Genomic DNA, 13,917 nt, shown 5'->3' with positions numbered 1-13,917 from the left:
TGGAACACCAGTAGTAGTTTCCGAAGCACATCTGGAGGCTTCCTGTAATCTGTGGGCGTTCAGAGTTTTGATGAAAGACAGAAATTGCATCGGAATTGAATATAACGGGCACCATGCGCACTTTTCTCCATGGGAGTAATGTCTCAAACTATCTACTCTTTGATCGATTCCTGGAACACCAGTAGTAGTTTCCGAAGCACATCTGGAGGCTTCCCGTAATCTGTGGACGTTCAGAGTTTTGATGAAAGACAGAAATTGCATCCGGGTTGAATATAACGGGCGCCATGCGGACTTACCTCCATGGGAGTAATCTCTCAAACTGTCTACTCTTTGATCGATTCCTGGAACACCAGTAGTAGTTTCCGAAGCACATCTCCAGGCTTCCTGTAATCTGTGGACGTTCAGAGTTTTGATGAAAGGCAGAAATTGCATCGGAATTGAATATAACGGGCACCATGCGGACTTACCTCCATGGGAGTAATGTCTCAAACTGTCTACTCTTTGATCGATTCCTGGAACACCAGTAGTAGTTTCCCAAGCACATCTGGAGGCTTCCTGTAATCTGTGGACGTTCAGAGTTTTGATGAAAGACAGAAATTGCATCGGAATTGAATATAACGGGCACCATGCGCACTTTTCTCCATGGGAGTAATGTCTCAAACTGTCTACTCTTTGATCGATTCCTGGTGCACTAGTAGCAGTTTCCGAAACACATCTGGAGGCTTCCTGTAATCTGTGGACGTTCAGAGTCTTGGTGAAAGACAGAAATTGCATCGGAATTCAATATAACGGGCACCATGCGCACTTTTCTCCATGGGAGTAATGTCTCAAACTGTCTACTCTTTGATCGATTCCTGGGACACTAGTAGTAGTTTCCGAAGCACATCTGGAGGCTTCCTGTAATCTGTGGACGTTCAGAGTTTTGATGAAAGACAGAAATTGCATCGGAATTGAATATAACGGGCACCATGCGCACTTTTCTCCAAGGGAGTAATGTCTCAAACTGTCTACTTTTTGATCGATTGCTGGAACACCAGTAGTAGTTTCCGAAGCACATCTGGAAGCTTCCTGTAATCTGTGGACGTTCAGAGTTTTGATGAAAGACAGAAATTGCATCGGAATTGAATATAACGGGCACCATGCGCACTTTTCTCCATAGGAGTAATGTCTCAAACTGTCTACTCTTTGATCGATTGCTGGAACACCAGTAGTAGTTTCCGAAGCACATCTGGAGGCTTCCTGTAATCTGTGGACGTTCAGAGTTTTGATGAAAGACAGAAATTGCATCGGAATTGAATATAACGGGCACCATGCGGACTTTTCTCCATGGGAGTAATGTCTCAAACTGTCTACTCTTTGATCGATTCCTGGAACACCAGTAGTAGTTTCCGAAGCACATCTGGAGGCTTCCTGTAATCTGTGGACGTTCAGAGTTTTGATGAAAGACAGAAATTGCATCGGAATTGAATATAACGGGCACCATGCGCACTTTTCTCCATGGGAGTAATGTCTCAAACTGTCTACTCTTTGATCGATTCCTGGAACACCAGTAGTAGTTTCCGAAGCACATCTGGAGGCTTCCTGTAATCTGTGGACGTTCAGAGTTTTGATGAAAAACAGAAATTGCATCGGAATTGAATATAACGGGCACCATGCGCACTTTTCTCCAAGGGAGTAATGTCTCAAACTGTCTACTCTTCGATCGATTCCTGGAACACCAGTAGTAGTTTCCGAAGCACATCTGGAGGCGTCCTGTAATCTGTGGACGTTCAGAGTTTTGATGAAAGACAGAAATTGCATCGGAATTGAATATAACGGGCACCATGCGCACTTTTCTCCATGGGAGTAATGTCTCAAACTGTCTACTCTTTGATCGATTCCTGGGACACTAGTAGTAGTTTCCGAAGCACATCTGGAGGCTTCCTGTAATCTGTGGACGTTCAGAGTTTTGATGAAAGACAGAAATTGCATCGGAATTGAATATAACGGACACCATGCGCACTTTTCTCCAAGGGAGTAATGTCTCAAACTGTCTACTCTTTGATCGATTCCTGGAACACCAGTAGTAGTTTCCGAAGCACATCTGGAGGCTTCCTGTAATCTGTGGACATTCAGAGTTTTGATGAAAGAAAGAAATTGCATCGGAATTGAATATAACGGGCACCATGCGCACTTTACTCCATGGGAGTAATGTCTCAAACTGTCTACTCTTTGATCGAATCCTGGAACACCAGTAGTAGTTTCCGAAGCACATCTCCAGGCTTCCTGTAATCTGTGGACGTTCAGAGTTTTGATGAAAGGCAGAAATTGTATCCGGGTTGAATATAACGGGCACCATGCGGACTTACCTCCATGGGAGTAATGTCTCAAACTGTCTACTCTTTGATCGATTCCTGGAACACCAGTAGTAGTTTCCGAAGCACATCTTGAGGCTTCCTGTAATCTGTGGACGTTCAGAGTTTTGATGAAAGACAGAAATTGCATCGGAATTGAATATAACGGGCACCATGCGCACTTTTCTCCATGGGAGTAATGTCTCAAACTGTCTACTCTTTGATCGATTCCTGGGACACTAGTAGTAGTTTCCGAAGCACATCTGGAGGCTTCCTGTAATCTGTGGACGTTCAGGGTTTTGATGAAAGACAGAAATTGTATCGGAATTGAATATAACGGGCACCATGCGCACTTTTCTCCAAGGGAGTAATGTCTCAAACTGTCTACTCTTTGATCGATTCCTGGAACACCAGTAGTAGTTTCCGAAGCACATCTGGAGGCTTCCTGTAATCTGTGGGCGTTCAGAGTTTTGATGAAAGACAGAAATTGCATCGGAATTGAATATAACGGGCACCATGCGCACTTTTCTCCATGGGAGTAATGTCTCAAACTATCTACTCTTTGATCGATTCCTGGAACACCAGTAGTAGTTTCCGAAGCACATCTGGAGGCTTCCTGTAATCTGTGGACGTTCAGAGTTTTGATGAAAGACAGAAATTGCATCCGGGTTGAATATAACGGGCGCCATGCTGACTTACCTCCATGGGAGTAATCTCTCAAACTGTCTACTCTTTGATCGATTCCTGGAACACCAGTAGTAGTTTCCGAAGCACATCTGGAGGCGTCCTGTAATCTGTGGACGTTCAGAGTTTTGATGAAAGACAGAAATTGGATCGGAATTGAATATAACGGGCACCATGCGGACTTACCTCCATGGGAGTAATGTCTCAAACTGTCTACTCTTTGATCGATTCCTGGAACACCAGTAGTAGTTTCCGAAGCACATCTGGAGGCTTCCTGTAATCTGTGGACGTTCAGAGTTTTGATGAAAGACAGAAATTGCATCGGAATTGAATATAAAGGGCACCATGCGCACTTTTCTCCATGGGAGTAATGTCTCAAACTGTCTACTCTTTGATCGATTCCTGGGGCACTAGTAGTAGTTTCCGAAACACATCTGGAGGCTTCCTGTAATCTGTGGACGTTCAGAGTTTTGGTGAAAGACAGAAATTGCATCGGAATTGAATATAACGGGCACCATGCGCACTTTTCTCCATGTGAGTAATGTCTCAAACTGTCTACTATTTGATCGATTCCTGGGACACTAGTAGTAGTTTCCGAAGCACATCTGGAGGCTTCCTGTAATCTGTGGACGTTCAGAGTTTTGATGAAAGACAGAAATTGCATCGGAATTGAATATAACGGGCACCATGCGCACTTTTCTCCAAGGGAGTAATGTCTCAAACTGTCTACTCATTGATCGATTGCTGGAACACCAGTAGTAGTTTCCGAAGCACATCTGGAAGCTTCCTGTAATCTGTGGACGTTCAGAGTTTTGATGAAAGACAGAAATTGCATCGGAATTGAATATAACGGGCACCATGCGCACTTTTCTCCATAGGAGTAATGTCTCAAACTGTCTATTCTTTGATCGATTGCTGGAACACCAGTAGTAGTTTCCGAAGCACATCTGGAGGCTTCCTGTAATCTGTGGACGTTCAGAGTTTTGATGAAAGACAGAAATTGCATCGGAATTGAATATAACGGGCACCATGCGGACTTTTCTCCATGGGAGTAATGTCTCAAACTGTCTACACTTGGATCGATTCCTGGAACACCAGTAGTAGTTTCCGAAGCACATCTGGAGGCTTCCTGTAATCTGTGGACGTTCAGAGTTTTGATGAAAGATAGAAATTGCATCGGAATTGAATATAACGGGCACCATGCGGACTTTTCTCCATGGGAAAAATGTCACAAACTGTCCACTCTTTGATCGATTCCTGGGACACTAGTAGTAGTTTCCGAAGCACATCTGGAGGCTTCCTGTAATCTGTGGACGTTCAGAGTTTTGATGAAAGACAGAAATTGCATCGGAATTCAATATAACGGGCACCATGCGCACTTTTCTCCATGGGAGTAATGTCTCAAACTGTCTACTCTTTGATCGATTCCTGGAACACCAGTAGTAGTTTCCGAAGCACATCTGGAGGCTTCCTGTAATCTGTGGACGTTCAGAGTTTTGATGAAAGACCGAAATTGCATCCGGGTTGAATATAACGGGCACCATGCGGACTTACCTCCATGGGAGTAATGTCTCAAACAGTCTACGTTTTGATCGATTCCTGGGACACCAGTAGTAGTTTCCGAAGCAAATCTGGAGGCTTCCTGTAATCTGTGGACGTTCAGAGTTTTGATGAAAGACAGAAATTGCATCGGAATTGAATATAACGGGCACCATGCGCACTTTTCTCCATGGGAGTAATGTCTCAAACTGTCTACTCTTTGATCGATTCCTGGAACACCAGTAGTAGTTTCCGAAGCACATCTGGAGGCTTCCTGTAATCTGTGGACGTTCAGAGTTTTGATGAAAGACAGAAATTGCATCGGAATTGAATATAACGGGCACCATGCGCACTTTCCTCCATGGGAGTAATGTCTCAAACTGTCCACTCTTTGATCGATTCCTGGGACACCAGTAGTAGTTTCCGAAGCACATCTGGAGGCTTCCTGTAATCTGTGGACGTTCAGAGTTTTGATGAAAGACAGAAATTGCATCGGAATTGAATATAACGGGCACCATGCGCACTTTTCTCCATGGGAGTAATGTCTCAAACTGTCTACTCTTTGATCGATTCCTGGAACACCAGTAGTAGTTTCCGAAGCACATCTGGAGGCTTCCTGTAATCTGTGGACGTTCAGAGTTTTGATGAAAGACAGAAATTGCATCGGAATTGAATATAACGCTCACCATGCGCTCATTTCTCAAAGGGAGTAATGTCTCAAACTGTCTTCTCTTTGATCGATTCCTGGAACACCAGTAGTAGTTTCCGAAGCACATCTGGAGGCTTCGTGTAATCTGTGGACGTTCAGAGTTTTGATGAAAGACAGAAATTGCATCGGAATTGAATATAACGGGCACCATGCGCACTTTTCTCCATGGGAGTAATGTCTCAAACTGTCTACTCTTTGATCGATTCCTGGAACACCAGTAGTAGTTTCCGAAGCACATCTGGAGGCTTCCTGTAATCTGTGGACGTTCAGAGTTTTGATGAAAGACAGAAATTGCATCGGAATTGAATATAACGGGCACCATGCGCACTTTTCTCCATGGGAGTAATGTCTCAAACTGTCTACTCTTTGATCGATTCCTGGAACACCAGTAGTAGTTTCCGAAGCACATCTGGAGGCTTCGTGTAATCTGTGGACGTTCAGAGTTTTGATGAAAGACAGAAATTGCATCGGAATTGAATATAACGCTCACCATGCGCACATTTCTCAAAGGGAGTAATGTCTCAAACTGTCTACTCTTTGATCGATTCCTGGAACACCAGTAGTAGTTTCCGAAGCACATCTGGAGGCTTCCTGTAATCTGTGGACGTTCAGAGTTTTGATGAAAGACAGAAATTGCATCGGAATTGTATATAACGGGCACCATGCGCACTTTTCTCCATGGGAGTAATGTCTCAAACTGTCTACTCTTTGATCGATTCCTGGAACACCAGTAGTAGTTTCCGAAGCACATCTGGCGGCTTCCTGTAATCTGTGGACGTTCAGAGTTTTGATGAAAGACAGAAATTGCATCGGAATTGAATATAACGGGCACCATGCGCACTTTTCTCCAAGGGAGTAATGTCTCAAACTGTCTACTCTTTGATCGATTCCTAAAACACCAGTAGTAGTTTCCGAAGCACATCTGGAGGCTTCCTGTAATCTGTGGACGTTCAGAGTTTTGATGAAAGACAGAAATTGCATCGGAATTGAATATAACGGGCACCATGCGCACTTTTCTCCATGGGAGTAATGTCTCAAACTGTCTACTCTTTGATCGATTCCTGGAACACCAGTAGTAGTTTCCGAAGCACATCTGGAGGCTTCCTGTAATCTGTGGACGTTCACAGTTTTGATGAAAGACAGAAATTGCATCGGAATTGAATATAACGGGCACCATGCGCACTTTTCTCCAAGGGAGTAATGTCTCAAACTGTCTACTCTTTGATCGATTCCTGGAACACCAGTAGTAGTTCCCGAAGCACATCTGGAGGCTTCCTGTAATCTGTGGACGTTCAGAGTTTTGATGAAAGACAGAAATTGCATCGGAATTGAATATAACGGGCCCATGCGCACTTTTCTCCAAGGGAGTAATGTCTCAAACTGTCTACTCTTTGATCTATTCCTGGAACACCAGTAGTAGTTTCCGAAGCACATCTGGAGGCTTCCTGTAATCTGTGGACGTTCAGAGTTTTGATGAAAGACAGAAATTGCATCGGAATTGAATATAACGGGCACCATGCGCACTTTTCTCCATGGGAGTAATGTCTCAAACTGTCTACTCTTTGATCGATTCCTGGAACACCAGTAGTAGTTTCCGAAGCACATCTGGAGGCTTCGTGTAATCTGTGGACGTTCAGAGTTTTGATGAAAGACAGAAATTGCATCGGAATTGAATATAACGCTCACCATGCGCACATTTCTCAAAGGGAGTAATGTCTCAAACTGTCTACTCTTTGATCGATTCCTGGAACACCAGTAGTAGTTTCCGAAGCACATCTGGAGGCTTCCTGTAATCTGTGGACGTTCAGAGTTTTGATGAAAGACAGAAATTGCATCGGAATTGTATATAACGGGCACCATGCGCACTTTTCTCCATGGGAGTAATGTCTCAAACTGTCTACTCTTTGATCGATTCCTGGAACACCAGTAGTAGTTTCCGAAGCACATCTGGCGGCTTCCTGTAATCTGTGGACGTTCAGAGTTTTGATGAAAGACAGAAATTGCATCGGAATTGAATATAACGGGCACCATGCGCACTTTTCTCCAAGGGAGTAATGTCTCAAACTGTCTACTCTTTGATCGATTCCTAAAACACCAGTAGTAGTTTCCGAAGCACATCTGGAGGCTTCCTGTAATCTGTGGACGTTCAGAGTTTTGATGAAAGACAGAAATTGCATCGGAATTGAATATAACGGGCACCATGCGCACTTTTCTCCATGGGAGTAATGTCTCAAACTGTCTACTCTTTGATCGATTCCTGGAACACCAGTAGTAGTTTCCGAAGCACATCTGGAGGCTTCCTGTAATCTGTGGACGTTCACAGTTTTGATGAAAGACAGAAATTGCATCGGAATTGAATATAACGGGCACCATGCGCACTTTTCTCCAAGGGAGTAATGTCTCAAACTGTCTACTCTTTGATCGATTCCTGGAACACCAGTAGTAGTTTCCGAAGCACATCTGGAGGCTTCCTGTAATCTGTGGACGTTCAGAGTTTTGATGAAAGACAGAAATTGCATCGGAATTGAATATAACGGGCCCATGCGCACTTTTCTCCAAGGGAGTAATGTCTCAAACTGTCTACTCTTTGATCTATTCCTGGAACACCAGTAGTAGTTTCCGAAGCACATCTGGAGGCTTCCTGTAATCTGTGGACGTTCAGAGTTTTGATGAAAGACAGAAATTGCATCGGAATTGAATATAACGGGCACCATGCGCACTTTTCTCCAAGGGAGTAATGTCTCAAACTGTCTACTCTTTGATCGATTCCTAAAACACCAGTAGTAGTTTCCGAAGCACATCTGGAGGCTACCTGTAATCTGTGGACGTTCAGAGTTTTGATGAAAGACAGAAATTGCATCGGAATTGAATATAACGGGCACCATGCGCACTTTTCTCCAAGGGAGTAATGTCACAAACTGTCTACTCTTTGATCGATTCCTAAAACACCAGTAGTAGTTTCCGAAGCACATCTGGAGGCTTCCAGTAATCTGTGGACGTTCAGAGTTTTGATGAAAGACAGAAATTGCATCGGAATTGAATATAACGGGCACCATGCGCACTTTTCTCCATGGGAGTAATGTCTCAAACTGTCTACTCTTTGATCGATTCCTAAAACACCAGTAGTAGTTTCCGAAGCACATCTGGAGGCTTCCTGTAATCTGTGGACGTTCACAGTTTTGATGAAAGACAGAAATTGCATCGGAATTGAATATAACGGGCACCATGCGCATTTTTCTCCAAGGGAGTAATGTCTCAAACTGTCTACTCTTTGATCGATTCCTGGAACACCAGTAGTAGTTTCCGAAGCACATCTGGAGGCTTCCTGTAATCTGTGGACGTTCAGAGTTGTGATGAAAGACAGAAATTGCATCGGAATTGAATATAACGGGCACCATGCGCACTTTTCTCCAAGGGAGTAATGTCTCAAACTGTCTACTCTTTGATCGATTCCTGGAACACCAGTAGTAGTTTCCGAAGCACATCTGGAGGCTTCCTGTACTCTGTGGTCGTTCAGAGTTTTGATGAAAGACAGAAATCGCATCCGGGTTGAATATAACGGGCACCATGCGCACTTTTCTCCATGGGAGTAATGTCTCAAACTGTCTACTCTTTGATCGATTCCTGGAACACCAGTAGTAGTTTCCGAAGCACATCTGGAGGCCTCCTGTAATCTGTGGACGTTCAGAGTTTTGATGAAAGACAGAAATTGCATCGGAATTGAATATAACGGGCACCATGCGCACTTTTCTCCAAGGGAGTAATGTCTCAAACTGTCTACTCTTTGATCGATTCCTGGAACACCAGTAGTAGTTTCCGAAGCACATCTGGAGGCTTCCTGTAATCTGTGGACGTTCAGAGTTTTGATGAAAGACAGAAATCGCATCCGGGTTGAATATAACGGGCACCATGCGCACTTTTCTCCATGGGAGTAATGTCTCAAACTGTCTACTCTTTGATCGATTCCTGGAACACCAGTAGTAGTTTCCGAAGCACATCTGGAGGCTTCCTGTAATCTGTGGACGTTCAGAGTTTTGATGAAAGACAGAAATTGCATCGGAATTGAATATAACGGGCACCATGCGCACTTTTCTCCATGGGAGTAATGTCTCAAACTGTCTACTCTTTGATCGATTCCTGGAACACCAGTAGTAGTTTCCGAAGCACATCTGGAGGCTTCCTGTAATCTGAGGACGTTCAGAGTTTTGATGAAAGACAGAAATCGCATCCGGGTTGAATATAACGGGCACCATGCGCACTTTTCTCCATGGGAGTAATGTCTCAAACTGTCTACTCTTTGATCGATTCCTGTAACACCAGTAGTAGTTTCCGAAGCACATCTGGAGGCTTCCTGTAATCTGTGGATGTTCAGAGTTTTGATGAAAGGCAGAAATAGCATCGGAATTGAATATAACGGGCACCATGCGCACTTTTCTCCAAGGGAGTAATGTTTCAAACTGTCTACTCTTTGATCGATTCCTGGAACACCAGTAGTAGTTTCCGAAGCACATCTGGAGGCTTCCTGTAATCTGTGGACGTTCAGAGTTTTGATGAAAGACAGAAATCGCATCCGGGTTGAATATAACGGGCACCATGCGCACTTTTCTCCATGGGAGTAATGTCTCAAACTGTCTACTCTTTGATCGATTCCTGGAACACCAGTAGTAGTTTCCGAAGCACATCTGGAGGCCTCCTGTAATCTGTGGACGTTCAGAGTTTTGATGAAAGACAGAAATTGCATCGGAATTGAATATAACGGGCACAATGCGCACTTTTCTCCAAGGGAGTAATGTCTCAAACTGTCTACTCTTTGATCGATTCCTGGAACACCAGTAGTAGTTTCCGAAGCACATCTGGAGGCTTCCTGTAATCTGTGGACGTTCAGAGTTTTGATGAAAGACAGAAATCGCATCCGGGTTGAATATAACGGGCACCATGCGCACTTTTCTCCATGGGAGTAATGTCTCAAACTGTCTACTCTTTGATCGATTCCTGGAACACCAGTAGTAGTTTCCGAAGCACATCTGGAGGCATCCTGTAATCTGTGGACGTTCAGAGTTTTGATGAAAGACAGAAATTGCATCGGAATTGAATATAACGGGCACCAAGCGCATTTTTCTCCAAGGGAGTAATGTCTCAAACTGTCTACTCTTTGATCGATTCCTGGAACACCAGTAGTAGTTTCCGAAGCACATCTGGAGGCTTCCTGTAATCTGTGGACGTTCAGAGTTTTGATGAAGGACAGAAATTGCATCGGAATTGAATATAACGGGCACCATGCGCACTTTTCTCCATGGGAGTAATGTCTCAAACTGTCTACCCTTTGATCGATTCCTGGAACACCAGTAGTAGTTTCCGAAGCACATCTGGAGGCTTCCTGTAATCTGTGGACGTTCAGAGTTTTGATGAAAGACAGAAATTGCATCGGAATTGAATATAACGGGCACCAAGCGCATTTCTCTCCAAGGGAGTAATGTCTCAAACTGTCTACTCTTTGATCGATTCCTGGAACACCAGTAGTAGTTTCCGAAGCACATCTGGAGGCTTCCTGTAATCTGTGGACGTTCAGAGTTTTGATGATAGACAGAAATTGCATCGGAATTGAATATAACGGGCACCATGCGCACTTCTCTCCAAGGGAGTAATGTCTCAAACTGTCTAATCTTTGATCGATTACTGGAACACCAGTAGTAGTTTCCGAAGCACACCTGGAGGCTTCCTGTAATCTGTGGACGTTCAGAGTTTTGATGAAAGACAGAAATTGCATCGGAATTGAATATAACGGGCACCATGCGCACTTTTCTCCATGGGAGTAATGTCTCAAACTGTCTACTCTTTGATCAATTCCTGGAACACCAGTAGTAGTTTCCGAAGCACATCTGGAGGCTTCCTGTAATCTGTGGACTTTCAGAGTATTGATAAAAGACAGAAATTGCATCGGAATTGAATATAACGGGCACCATGCGCACTTTTCTCCATGGGAGTAATGTCTCAAACTGTCTACTCTTTGATCGATTCCTGGAACACCAGTAGTAGTTTCCGAAGCACATCTGGAGGCTTCCTGTAATCTGTGGACGTTCAGAATTTTGATGAAAGACAGAAATTGCATCGAAATTGAATATAACGGGCACCATGCGCACTTTTCTCCAAGGGAGTAATGTCTCAAACTGTCTACTCTTTGATCGATTCCTGGAACACCAGTAGTAGTTTCCGAAGCACATCTGGAGGCTTCCTGTAATCTGTGGACTTTCAGAGTTTTGATGAAAGACAGAAATTGCATCGGAATTGAATATAACGGGCACCATGCGCACTTTTCTCCATGGGAGTAATGTCTCAAACTGTCTACTATTTGATCGATTCCTGGAACACCAGTAGTAGTTTCCGAAGCACATCTGGAGGCTTCCTGTAATCTGTGGACTTTCAGAGTTTTGATAAAAGACAGAAATTCCATCGGAATTGAATATAACGGGCACCATGCGCACTTTTCTCCATGGGAGTAATGTCTCAAACTGTCTACTCTTTGATCGATTCCTGGAACACCAGTAGTAGTTTCCGAAGCACATCTGGAGGCTTCCTGTAATCTGTGGACGTTCAGAATTTTGATGAAAGACAGAAATTGCATCGGAATTGAATATAACGGGCACCATGCGCACATTTCTCCAAGGGAGTAATGTCACAAACTGTCTACTCTTTGATCGATTCCTGGAACACCAGTAGTAGTTTCCGAAGCACATCTGGAGGCTTCCTGTAATCTGTGGACTTTCAGAGTTTTGATGAAAGACAGAAATTGCATCGGAATTGAATATAACGGGCACCATGCGCACTTTTCTCCATGGGAGTAATGTCTCAAACTGTCTACTCTTTGATCGATTCCTGGGACACTAGTAGTAGTTTCCGAAGCACATCTGGAGGCTTCCTGTAATCTGTGGACGTTCAGAGTTTTGATGAAAGACAGAAATTACATCGGAATTGAATATAACGGGCACCATGCGCACTTTTCTCCATGGGAGTAATGTCTCAAACTGTCTACTCTTTGATCGATTCCTGGAACAACAGTAGTAGTTTCCGAAGCACATCTGGAGGCTTCCTGTAATCTGTGGACGTTCAGAGTTTTGATGAAAGACAGAAATTGCATCGGAATTGAATATAACGGGCACCATGCGCACTTTTCTCCATTGGAGTAATGTCTCAAACTGTCTACTTTTTGATCGATTCCTGGAACACCAGTAGTAGTTTCCGAAGCACATCTGGAGGCTTCCTGTAATCTGTGGAAGTTCAGAGTTTTGATGAAAGACAGAAATTGCATCGGAATTGAATATAACGGGCACAATGCGCACTTTTCTCCAAGGGAGTAATGTCTCAAACTGTCTACTCTTTGATCTATTCCTGGAACACCAGTAGTAGTTTCCGAAGCACATCTGGAGGCTTCCTGTAATCTGTGGACGTTCAGAGTTTTGATGAAAGACAGAAATTGCATCGGAATTGAATATAACGGGCACCATGCGCACTTTTCTCCAAGGGAGTAATGTCTCAAACTGTCTACTCTTTGATCGATTCCTAAAACACCAGTAGTAGTTTCCGAAGCACATCTGGAGGCTACCTGTAATCTGTGGACGTTCAGAGTTTTGATGAAAGACAGAAATTGCATCGGAATTGAATATAACGGGCACCATGCGCACTTTTCTCCAAGGGAGTAATGTCTCAAACTGTCTACTCTTTGATCGATTCCTAAAACACCAGTAGTAGTCTCCGAAGCACATCTGGAGGCTTCCTGTAATCTGTGGACGTTCAGAGTTTTGATGAAAGACAGAAATTGCATCGGAATTGAATATAACGGGCACCATGCGCACTTTTCTCCATGGGAGTAATGTCTCAAACTGTCTACCCTTTGATCGATTCCTAAAACACCAGTAGTAGTTTCCGAAGCACATCTGGAGGCTTCCTGTAATCTGTGGACGTTCACAGTTTTGATGAAAGACAGAAATTGCATCGGAATTGAATATAACGGGCACCATGCGCATTTTTCTCCAAAGGAGTAATGTCTCAAACTGTCTACTCTTTGATCGATTCCTGGAACACCAGTAGTAGTTTCCGAAGCACATCTGGAGGCTTCCTGTAATCTGTGGACGTTCAGAGTTGTGATGAAAGACAGAAATTGCATCGGAATTGAATATAACGGGCACCATGCGCACTTTTCTCCAAGGGAGTAATGTCTCAAACTGTCTACTCTTTGATCGATTCCTGGAACACCAGTAGTAGTTTCCGAAGCACATCTGGAGGCTTCCTGTAATCTGTGGACGTTCAGAGTTTTGATGAAAGACAGAAATCGCATCCGGGTTGAATATAACGGGCACCATGCGCACTTTTCTCCATGGGAGTAATGTCTCAAACTGTCTACTCTTTGATCGATTCCTGGAACACCAGTAGTAGTTTCCGAAGCACATCTGGAGGCTTCCTGTAATCTGTGGATGTTCAGTGTTTTGATGAAAGACAGAAATCGCATCGGAATTGAATATAACGGGCACCATGCGCACTTTTCTCCAAGGGAGTAATGTTTCAAACTGTCTACTCTTTGATCGATTCCTGGAACACCAGTAGTAGTTTCCGAAGCACATCTGGAGGCATCCTGTAATCTGTGGACGTTCAGAGTTT

Source organism: Schistocerca gregaria, chromosome 11 (assembly GCF_023897955.1).
Source record: "Schistocerca gregaria isolate iqSchGreg1 chromosome 11, iqSchGreg1.2, whole genome shotgun sequence".
Classification (NCBI taxonomy): Eukaryota; Metazoa; Arthropoda; class Insecta; order Orthoptera; family Acrididae; genus Schistocerca; species Schistocerca gregaria.
This window is presented reverse-complemented; position numbering follows the sequence as displayed.